Genomic DNA, 12,927 nt, shown 5'->3' on the forward strand with positions numbered 1-12,927 from the left:
TCCACAACAGCATTAAATTTTATCAAGAAAACAGCAAGACTGGGAGTACCATCTGTGAGTAAAACCAACCCCAGATTCTGAGCCCTTCAGCTACTCTTCTTATTCTCCCTTTGTTGTCTAACCTGCACCTTCTACCCAGCTAAGCTCTTGACTGACAGGGCACTGCGTGACCATTTGGATCCCTTTAGCTAATAGGTAATATGCAGAGGTTGTCACCCACAGTACAACCTTTGAGGCTTCATTCACTTGGGCAAAGTGAATTCAAAATCCAATTTCTAGAAAAATCTCATCTTTTATATTTTTTACATTTTTATTAGTAGTAGTATTTTAAATATTTTTTTTTATTATTGATAGTATCACAGATATCTCTTAAATTCAAAATCCAGAGAGTTTCCTTGTCTTTTTCTTTACCTAAGTCTGGCCTGATTTACCTTATCTCTTGTTGAATTCTTATTCAAATTACTCAGTTGAGCCTATGCGGACTTACGTTTCACATTTGGCTTTGTCACTTAGAAGTGTGTGTGTGTGTGTGTGTGTGTGTGTGTGTGTGTGTGTGTGTGTTCTCTCCCATGACTTCTTTTTATTATTATTATTTTATTGCTTAAAGTATTACAAAGGGTATTACATATGTGTCCTTATTTTTCCCCCCCGCCCTTGACAATCCCCTGGCCTCCCCTACCCCCCAGTGTCTTATGTCCATTGGTTATGCTTATATGCACTCATACAAGTCCTTCGGTTGATCTCTTACCCCCCTCCCTCCTGCCCCCCAACCCTCTCCGGCCTTCCTGCTGCAGTTTGACAATCTATTTGAGGCAGTTCTGCCTCTGTATCTATTATTGTTCATATGTTTATAATGGTCTTTATTATCCATGAATGAGTGAGATCATGTGGTATTTTTCCTTCATTGACTGGCTTATTTCACTTAGCATAATGCTCTCCAGTTCCCTCCATGCCGTTGCAAATGGTAAGAGTTCCTTCTTTTTACAGCAGCGTAGTATTCCATTGTGTAGATGTACCACAGTTTTCTAATCCATTCATCTACTGATGGGCACTTAGGCTGTTTCCAGATCTTAGCTATGGTGAATTATGCTGCTATGAACATATGGGTGCATATATCTTTACTGATTGGTGTTTCTGGTTTCTTGGGATATATTCCTAGAAGTGGGATCCTGGGGTCAAATGGGAGTTCCATTTTTAGTTTTTTAAGGAAACTCCATACTGTCTTCCATAGTGGCTGCACCAGTCTTCATTCCCCTCAGCAGTGCATGAATGGATCCCATGACTTCTTAATGCTATTCCAGGTTCTCACTATGCTAAAGGTAAACAAAAGATAGAAAAAAACTCAATGCAATTTTTATGTTGGCAAAAACGAAGTTTCTCTCCAGCACCTTCCCACCCTCCCCTCACCCACGGCTACATTATTGTCACATACCTACTCATTTCTCCTCCTGGCTCACTTTGCCCAAACCTCAACCTCATCACTAATGTAGGGATTGTTCAGGAAGCATTCATTAGCCAATATCTGAAATTCTTTGCAGTTCCAATTATAACAATTACCTTTCCTGGACTTACTTTAGAAACAACGTTGAAGCTTAAATAAATATGTATGCCTGAGCCCCACCTCTGATTTGGAATCTCAAGGATAGTTCCAAGACTTTTGTAAACTTTTTATGTTTCAGAAAAGATTTCTCATTCACACTCTGGGTTGGGGACCAGCAACAGAGCAAGGGATGTGCACTTAATCAGAGAAGAGAGACCTTTAAGATGAAGAATGATATGAATATCACCACTTAATTGCTCACCCAAAAAGCCCTGAGACACCCTTCTTTGGACATGGTACACTCTCACTCCCTCATTCACTTTCCATTTTCTCAACAGAACTTTACTGAGCACGTGTCACATGCCATAAAACACACACTGCACCAGGACATCAGGCAACTACCCCTAGTGGAAAAGATACACAGAGTTAATCACAATATAAAGGCTGTGCAGGGGAAGTCTCACAGCAATTCAGAAAAATGGGATGTCCTTTCTGGCTAGAGACATCATATTGGCTTCATGGAGTAGATGTTCTTTGAGATGCAGAATTTCAACAGGCAGAGATGGGAGGAGGCAGCCAAGGAACCGGAGGATGACTTGAACAAGGGCTCAGAACAGGGAAAGCCCAGGCCTGGTTTGAGGGGAGGAGTTCCCACAAGATTCTCCAGAGATGGAGAGGCAGGCAGCGGTGACCCGTGCATGTCACCAAGGAGCCCACTTTTCACCGAGAAACCCTGCAGCCCACAGCCACTTACCTGGTATATTCAGTTCAAGCCCAGAAGTCTCCTGTATAGGACTCCTAAAACCTTTTGCAATTTTCATTTTGCCATATTTGACTTCTCATTTCAAACAAATGCCAAACTCTGAACTGTAACCTCCAATTCTTTTTCCTAATAAATCGTGCATCTCTCTGTACCAACAGCTAACACTGAGGACTCATTATGTGACCAGAATCAATATGTTTGATCCTCCTAAAAACTTGGGTGCTATCTTTATTATTTCCATTTTGCAGATGAGACACCTTGAGGCTAAGGAACTTTCCCAAGATTTTGCATAATGAGCAGGAACCGGGATTTAAATTCAACTACTCTGGTCCCAAAGTTCACACTTTCAATTTTCACATTACAGTGCCCTTGGGCAAGATAAACATGCTCTTTTTCCTTGCATTTGCTATTGAGCTGCTTTGAAAACCATCTACCTTTTTTTTTTTTCAATGTCACCTGTCACTATCATATTATTTAAAACATTAATACTGAAGCACGAGAGAAAACGAAATGGGCTCACTATAATCCCATAGTAAATTAAGACTAAAGTCTAGGTCCAATTTAATTTTGGATCTGCATCAATAATCTGCTATAGTGTACAGAGTTATGGTCCTCCAAAGATGCCCATGTCCTAATCCCCAGAACCTGTGAATAGGTTAGGTTACATGGCAAAGGGAAATTAAGGTTTCAGATGGAATGAAGGCTGACCTTAAAATGAAATATTATCCTGGATTATCTGAATGGGGCAGACGTCGTCACAGGGGTCTTTAAAAGTGGGAGAGAGAGACAGAAGGGAGGGTTGGAGAGGGAGATGTGACTACGGAAGAGGTCAGAGCAATGCCAGTGAGGGCTTAACCTGCTGTTGCTGGTGTGAAGGTGGAAGAAGGGGTCACAAGCCAAGGAAAGCAGCCTCCAGAAGCTGGAAAAGGCAAGGGGCTGGACCCTCCCTCGGAGCCTCCAGAGAGAACATGGCCCCGCTGACACTAATGTTAGCCCAGTGAGACCCACTCAGACTCCCAACCTACATGGCAGCACAATTGTAAATCTGTGGCCGTTTTTACAGCAGATACGTTTTTACAGTGGATATATTCACTATACCCACTATGTGAGCCCACTCAACTCTCATTCTTTGCATGCAGTTTCATGTTAATAATAATGCTTTTGCTGATGTTAAAGAAAGTCAATATCAGCAAGCCTCCTTTTAGTAGAGAAGCTGTCCCCTTGGTCTCTAACTTAAGTCCTAAGGTAGGACAGAGGAAGGAAGCAAAATGTTTTGTGAAGTCTGTAGACTTTGGAGGCTAGAAGACATCTGTTCAAATCCCAGTTATACCACAAACTGAGAACTTGGGTGATTTACTTATTTTACTTCTTTTTTAATTGAATTTATTGGAATGACATTGGTTAATAAAATCATATGGATTGCAGATGTACAGTTCTACAATACATCACCTGTATATTGTATTGTGTGTTCACCACCTCAAGTCAGGTCTCTTTCCCTCACCATTTATCCCCCTTTACACTTCTCTACTTCTCCCCACCCTCCTTTCCCTCTGGTAACGGCCATACTGTTGTGTCTATGAGGTGATTTTTTTTCCTTTGCTTAATCCCTTCACCTTTTTCACCCAGGCCCCAGGCCCTGTCAGTCTGACAGCTGTCAGCCTGTTTTCTGTATCTATGAGTCTGTCTGCACTTTGTTAGTTTATTTTGTTCATTAGATTCCATATACAAGTGAAATAATATTGTATTTGTCTTTCTCTATCTGGCTTATTTCACTTACCATAATACTCTCTAGGTCCATCCAGGCTGTCACAAAAGGTTTCCTTATTTTTTATGGCCAAATAGTATTCCATGTGTAAATGAATATCAGCTTCTTTATACACTCATCTACTGATGCTGCTTCCAAATCTTGGCCATTGTAATAATGTTGCAATGAACATAGGGGTGCATATAGTTTTTTGAATTAGTGTTTTGGGTGTATTCCCAGAAGTAGAATCACTGGGTCATAAGGCAGTTCCATTTTTAATTTTTTGAGGAAACTCTATGCTGTTTTCCACAGTTGCTGCACCAGTCTGCATTCCCACCAGCAGTGCACAAGAGTTCCCTTTTCTTCACATCCTTGCCAGCACTCGCTGTTTGGGTAATTTACTTAATATGTCTGAGCCTCACTTTCATTATCAGTAAAGTAGAATAACAACATATTTTACATGATTGTTAGAAGAATCAGATCTAGTAAATTTACTGACACCTAGTAGATGCTCAGTGCATGTAGGAACAAATAATAATCTTTCCGATATGGTACTCTATATTGTAAAGAAAATATGGTAGCTATTACCACTGATCACCAATATTCAGTTCTCCTTTCCTTCCTGAGCATAAAGGGAGGCTCAGTTTCCCGCCCCCTGGCAGTCCAATGGGGCCATGTGACTCATTCTGGCCAAGTATATGTATGGAAATGGCACATGTCTCTTCTGGGTTGCCGCAGCCACAAGTCTCTTTCCACTCTCTGGTCCCCCTTCCTTTAACACAAAGAACATAAACATTCTAGATGGTGGCACCTCAGTTGGCTGGGTTCCTGAGTGATTATTTGAAGCAGTCTCCGGCCAACCTTCACTGCCTATGGAGTGAAAGCTAAACTGTATCTTTATACATAGGACTACAATAATTGGGGAGAAAAAATTACTGCAGAATAATCTAGCTTACTTTTACTAACTCACAAAATGATCAATTCTTAAAACTCTCCACATGCGTAAACCATTAGAGTTAACATGTCATATGGAAGTACCTGCATTGAAGTAAACATTAGTTTTCCCCAAGTACAAAATGTAGTATTTGGTAGACAAAAAATCTCAAAGAACGCACCTTGTTCACACTCACCAAAAAGAGAATCTTTAAAAAAAAAAAAAAAGGTAAATTAACATGTCAAATTTTAGAGACATAAACCACACTATCAACTTATAAATGGAATTTTTACAACTTAAAAAAATGCACATAAACAAGTTAAAAAGACCAAAAGGATATTTGCCAAAATGCTAACATCTGAGTTGTAGAAAAACTGGTGTTTTTTTTTTTTCATGTTCTCTGTACTTTCAAAGATATTTACAATGAATGTGTTTTTGAATTAATTTTTTATTGTGGAAAGAAACAGAAATTATAAAATGCATCATCATAACCATTTTCAAGTGTACAGTTCAGTAGTGTTAAGTGTATTTACATTGTTGTAAAACAGATCTTGCAGAATTGAAATTCTATATCCATTAAACAGTAATTCCTTTTTGCCCCATTTTTTCCCCACAACCATCAGCTCCTGGTAACCACCATTCTACTATCTTTCTCTAATATTTTGACTACTTAACATATCTCATATAAGTGGAATCATACAGTGTTTGTCCTTTGTGACTGGTTTATTTCACTTAGCATTATTTCAGGATTCATCCAAGAATTCCTTCCTTTTTTAGGCAGAACAACACTCAATTGTATGTATATGTATATGTATATGTATATGTATATGTATATGTATATGTATATGTGTATGTGTATGTGTATGTACATGTATATGTATATACTAGAGGCCTGATGCACAAAATTCATGCAAGAGTAGACCTTCCTTCCCCCGGCTGCCGGCTCCCGCTTCCCTCTGGCACCCAGGACCCGGGCTTCCCTCACAGCCCTGGCTTCGTCCAGAAGGTCATCTGATCTAATTAGCATATTATGCTTTTATTATTATAGATATAAAACATTATCATTATGCATTCACCCATCAAAAGACATTTGGGTGCTACCACTTCTTGGTATTTTGAATAGTGCTGCTAATAAACATGGGAGTGAACATATCTCTTTGAGATCCTGGTTTCAATACTTCTGTACATATGCCAGAGGTGGGGTTGCTGGATTAGATGGTAATTCAGTTTTTTTGAGGAAATGCCATATTGTTTCCCATTGCAGTTGCACCATTTTACAATTCCACCAACAGTGAACAAGGGTTCCAACTTCACATCCCAGCACTTGTTCTTTCCTGGTATTTTTAATAGTCATCCTAATATGTATGAGGTGATATTTCATTGTATTTCTGATTTGCATTTCTCTGGTGATTATTGATGTTAAGCATCTTTTCATATGCTAATTTTCCATTTGTGTTTCATCTTTGGAAAGATTTATAATCAAGTCCTTTGCCCACTTTTAATCATATTATTTGATTTTTTTGGTTGATGTGTAGCAGTTATTTATATATTCTAGATATTAACCACTCTCAGATGTATGTTTTGCATATATTTTCTCCCAATCCATAGGATGTCTTTTTGTTCTGTTGATTTTGTCCTTTGATGAACAAAAGTTTTAACTCTGATATCATCTCATTTGTCTATTTTTTCTTTTGTTGCCTATGCTTTGGTGTCATATCCAAGAAATTGTGGCAAAATCCAATATTGTGAAGCTTCTACCCTGTTTTTCCTAAGAGTTTTATAGTTTGTGGTTTTACATTTAGGTTGATAATTCATTTTGAATTAATTTTTTAAATATGGTGTAGAGATAAGGGTCCAACTTCATTCTTTTGCATTTGGATATCTTATGTTCCCAATACCATTTGTTGAAAAGATTGTCTTTTCATCAATGAGTGGTCTGAGCAACCGTTCAAAAATCATTTGACCATGTCCATTAGGGCTTATTTCTGGACTCTCTATTCCATTGGTCTGTATATCTTTCTTGTGCCAGTACCATACTGTTTTTATGTGTATGTGTTTTAAATATGTTTTGCTTTTTCTGAGAAAGGAAAGGAGAGGGGAAAAGATAGAAAAACATTAATCAGCTGCTTCCTGCACACCCCCTACTGGGGATCAAACCCACAACCTGGGCATATGTCCTGCCCAGGTATTGAACCAGCGACCTCTTGGTCCATGAGACAACACTCAATTCACTGAACCACACCGGCTGGGCAGTACCATACTGTTTTGATTATTGTAGCTTTATAATATGTTTTGAAGTCAGGAAATGTGATTCCTCCAACTTTGTTCTTCTTTGTAAAAATTGTCTTGGCTATTCAAAGTCCCTTGAGATTACATATAAATTTTAGGATAATATTTGTTATATTTCTTCTAATAAAACACCACTGGGATATTGATAGGGATGGGTTGAACCTTGGATATTTTTGGATGGTAAAGACAATATAAACAATATATTTAAAATACATAAAGTCTTTTGATCCATAAACATGGGGTGGCTTTTTATTTGTCTGTATATTCTTTATGCAGACAAAGTTATATCAGCACTGTTTTCTAGTTTTCAGTGTACAAATCTTTCACCTCCTTGGTTGGGTTTATTCCTAAGTATTTGGGGTTTTTTAATACTATTGTGCATGGGATTGCTTCCTTAATTTCTTTTTCAGGAAATTCATTGTTAATGTATAGAAACACAACTGACTTTTTACATTGATGTTTATATCCTGCAATTTTGTTGAATTTGTTTATTAGCTCTAACTGGTTTTATTGTATGGTATCTTTGGGGTTTTCTATATATAAAATCATGTCATCTCCAAACAGAGATTTTACTTCTTTCTTTCCAATTTAGATGCCTTTTATTCATTTTTCTTGCCAAATTGCTCTGATTAGGTCTTCCAATATTATATTGAATAGAAGTGGCAAGAACAGACATTCTTGCTTTGTCCCTCATCTTACAGGAAAAGCTTTCAGTCTTAACTATTTTGTATAAATTTAGATGTGGGCTTTTCAAATATGGCCTTTATTATGTTGAGCTAATTTCCTTCTCTTCCAAGTTCATTAAGTGTTTTTTTATCTTAAAATGGCATTGAATATTGTTAAATGCTTTTTCTTCATCAGTTGAGATAATAATGTGGTTTTTGTCCTTTATTCTGTTAGTGTAGTGTATCACATTGACTGATTTTTGTATGTTGTCATATCATTGCATTCTGGGAATAAATCCCACCTGGTCACAGTGTATAACTCTTTTAATGTATTGTTGAATTCAGTTTGCTAGTATTGTGTTGAGAATTTTTTTCATCAATATTCACCAGGGATATTAGTTTGTAGGTTTCTTTACTTAGAGTATCTTTGGCTGATATCAGGATAATGCTGGTCTCACAGAATGGGGTTGGATATATTCCCTCCTATTCCATTTTTTTGGTACTATTTGAAGAAGATTGGTATTAATTTTTCTTTGCACAGGTGGAGATCTCCACTGTAGTCATTTGGTCCTGGGTTTTTTCTTATTGGGAGGTTTTTGATTGCTGATTTAATCTCCCTACCAGTTATTGATATCTTCAGATTTTCTATTTCTTCATGATTTAGTCATGGCAAGTTGTATGTTTTTAGAAATTTATCTATTTCTCCTAAGTCATCATATTTGTTGTCATACATTGTTCATAATCCTTTTTATTTCTGCAGCAATGGTTGCAATATCCTCTATTTCATTTAACATTTTATTTATTTGAGTTTTCTCTTCTTTTCAAGTTAATATAGCTAATGGTTTGTCAACTTTATCTTTTTAAAAAGCAACTCCTGGATTAGTTTATTTTTTCTGTTGTATTTATATTTTCTATTTTATTAATCACTGCTCTAATCTTTATTATTTCCTTATTTCTGCTAATTTTAGGTTTAGTTTGTTCTTTTTCTAGTTCCTTGATGTATAATGTTATATGTTCATTTGAGGTCTTTCCTCTTTATTAATGTAAGCATTTACAGCTATAAATTTTCTTCTTAACACTGCTCTACTTCATACCATAAGTGTTGATAAGTTTTATTTTCATATGCATCTCAAGATAATTTCTAATTTCCCATGAGATTTCTTTTTCAAACCATTGGTTGTTTAAGAATTATTGTTTAATTTCCACAGTTTTTGTAAATTTTTCAGTTTCTTTTTGCTATTGATTTCTAGTTTTACTCCATTACGATTGGAAAATATACTTTTTTATTTATTATAGCTGACATACACCATTATATTAGTTTCCGTGTACAACATACTGACCCGACATTTATATACCCTACAATGTGATCACCATAATAAGTCTAGTAATCATCCATTATCATACAAAGTTATTACAAAATCATTGACTCTTTTTCTTATGTTGTACAGTACTTCTCTGTGACTTATTTATTTTGTAACTGGCAGTTTGTATCTCATATTCTGGAAAAGATACTTTGTTTGATTTCCATGGGGAGCAGGCCTAAGCTGTCAATCGGACATCCCCTGAGAGCTCCCTGACTGTGAAAGGGCACAGGCAGAGCTGAGGGATCCCACCCTCACCCCCCAGTTTATGAATGTCATGCAATGGGCCTCTAGTACTATATATATATCTGTTATGTCTAATTGGTACATAGGTTTGTTCAATTCCCCTGTTCCTTTACTGATCTTTGGTCTGGTTGTTCTATCCATTAGTGATAGTGGGATATTTAAGTCTCCTAGCACTATTGTACAGCTGTTTCTTCCTTCAATTCTGCCAGTGTTCACTTCATATATTTAGAAGCTCTGATATCTGATACATATATGTTTATAATTGTTTTATCTTCTTGGTGAATTTACCCTTTCAATGTTATATAATGTCCTTCTTTATGTCTTGTAACAGTTTTTGACTTAAAGTCTATTTTTTCTAATACTAGTATAACCACTTCAGCTTTCTTTTGATTACCATTTGCAAGAAATATTTTCCCCATCATTTCACTTTCAGCCTGTGTATGTCCTTAAATCTAAAATAAATTTCTTGTAGATAGCATATAGTTGGATCCTTTTCTCTTTTTTTCTTTTTTTTTTAAATATATTTTATTGATTTTTTACAGAGAGGAAGGGAGAGAGATAGAGAGTTAGAAACATCGATGAGAGAGAAACATCGATCAGCCTCCTCCTGCACATCTCCCACTGGGGATATGCCCGCAACCAAGGTACATGCCTTTGACCGGAATCGAACCTGGGACCTTTCAGTCCGCAGGCCGACGCTCTATCCACTGAGCCAAACCGGTTTCGGCTGGATCCTTTTCTTATTAATCCATTCAGCCAATGTATGTCTTTTTATTTGGGCATTTAATTTATTTACATGTAAAGTATTATTTATATGAAAAAACTTACTATTTCCATTTTGTTAATCATTTTCTTATGTCTTGTAGCTTTTTGTCCCTCCTTTTCTCCCTTACTGCTTTCCTTTGTGTTTTACTGATTTTGTGTGTATTTGTGTGTGTGATGACATACTTTTATTCTCTTCTCATTTTCTTTTGTGCATATTCTATAGATATTTTCTTTGTGGATACCATTTCAATTACAAAAGACTTCTTTAAGTTATAACATTCTATTTTAAACTGACCACAATTTAATTGCAATCACATGAGAACTTTAGTCCTATATTCTCCTGTCTCCACTTTATGTTATTGATGTCACAATTTACATCTGTATATGTTGTTGGGAAAGGCAGTCTCATGCATAGTTATTCAACTCTCAATCAGCCATATAAGAATGGGTCATGCACCTGGAACACTTCTTTACCAAGAAATAAAAAGCCCACACTGTTCAAGGCTTGTCAACTTGTGTGGGAATATCTTTCCTTGTTTCTAGCACTATTAACATTCCTTTGTTCTGGTTAATAGTATACATCAATGACCCTCAGGTACACCATCAGCTTTGAGTATTTCAGACTCCATGTGAGAGGTGAAGGGGTCTATCCACGGCAGCATGAGAAGGATAAATAATGTGTCTTGATGTGGGCCTTGTTGGATTTATCCTCATTAGAGGCTTTAGCTTCTTGAATTTGTATGTGCATTTCCCCCTCCAATTTGGGAAGTTTTGGCCATTATTTTTTCAAATAAGCTCTCTTTTGACTTTGCCTTCTGGAATTCCCATAATGCATATATTGAAATCCTGATAGTATTCTCTAAGTTCCTTAGGCTATCATCATTTTTCTTCATTCTTTTTTCTTTTTGCTCCTCTGATTCAATGATTTCAAATTACTTGTCTTCAAATTCACTGATTCTTTCTTCTGCCTGTTTAGGTCAGCTGTTGAACCCCTCTAATAAATCTTTTAGTTCAGTTATTATATTTTTCAGCTCTAGAATTTGTTCGCTTCTTTCTAATAGTTTTTATCTTTGTTGGCATTCTCATTTTGTTCATGCCTCATTTACCTGATTTTTTAATTGTCTATTTGTGTTATCATTTAGCTAATTGAGCATCTTTATGACAGTTATTTAAAATTCTTTGTCAGGTATCTCAGAGATTTGTGCTTCTTTCGGATTATTTCTTGGGCTCTGCTTTGATTCTTTGATTTGGCTCTATTTCCTTGTATCTTTGTGTGACTTAGGGCTTTTTATTGAGACTAGGGCATTTGAAGAAACAACTATCTCTTTGAAACTTTTTAGACAGGCTTTATGCAGAAGACCTTACCAAGAAGCCCATTTAGAGATTCTAGGATCCCGCAAACCTTTTCTGAGGATGTATCATCCGCTGGGTATGTGCATGTGCTTTTAGTCCTCTCAAATTCCCTAAACCGCTTGTCCCTGCTTCTTCTCAGAAGTTCATAATCCCTTCCTCCCCCTGGTGTCTGTCTGCAGAACTGCAGCTCTAATGTGCTGTGGTAATACTGTTACCCGCAGATTCCAAACAAGGCTGCCTTCCCATTGCACCACACTAGGTAAGAAAGAAGGGGGCACAGGTGACTACAAAATACAGCGACCTTCCCTACCACTGTCACTAGAATCCTCCTTGGTTTTATGCGGATGTGAGTGTTGGTCTCTAGAATTCTCAAAAAAGTATTCTGGTCCATGTACTGTTGATAATTGGGTGTCTGTGGGAGAACAAAGACCTAATGCTTCTTACTCAGCCATCTTGCTGACATCACTCTAAATGTGTACTACATTTATAGTAAGAATGAAGTATTATATTTTCTAAAAGAAGCCTTTCCTCATTAAACAGGTGTCTCTCCACTTTACGCCCCATGGCATGTGGTTTTGATCTTTCCACATTACTTATCACAGGTGCCTTATGGTTATCTTTGACATGTATTGAATCTCTCTAGATTAAGGGGTATCCTAAAGAGTGTGTATTGGTGTGTTTCAAGTGGAAAAAAAAAGAATCAAAATTAACAAAGTGAAAGGTCTTCAAATAACAAAAGTCAAGAATGGTAGTGGATTGGGGGAAAGTAGGTGCTCCAGACACAGAAAGAGCATAAACAAAAGAATAAAGGAGCTGGTGATGGAGAATGGGTAACTCAGAGGGTGCTAAGGGAAGGTGATTGAAAACCTGGAGAAATCTGGCAGAAATCCACAAAGGAGCAGGAAAAAGCATCATCTTAGTTTGTAACTAACAGAGGCCCGTGGGTATTGGAATGCTCATAAATGCTCTCTACACATTTTTATTTTAGCTGATAGAGAAATATGGGCCTACTGCTCTAGAATGTCTTAAAAATCAAGTTTATAGCATGCAAATAGTTTGCTTGAAATTTTTTCTCACACAGGAAATGTTAAGACACATTGACATGAAAAAATAAACATATTGGCCTTTCACAGATTTACATAAACAACTGCATGCTGACCACCAGTCCACTGAACAGGAGCCCTGTTTTAGTTCCTGGTGTTGAGTCCTGGGACCCATTTAAGAAAGTACAAGTGAGGAGGGAAAGCAAGGAAAAAACACCCAGGTG

This window comes from Myotis daubentonii, chromosome 5, assembly GCF_963259705.1.
Source record: "Myotis daubentonii chromosome 5, mMyoDau2.1, whole genome shotgun sequence".
Classification (NCBI taxonomy): Eukaryota; Metazoa; Chordata; class Mammalia; order Chiroptera; family Vespertilionidae; genus Myotis; species Myotis daubentonii.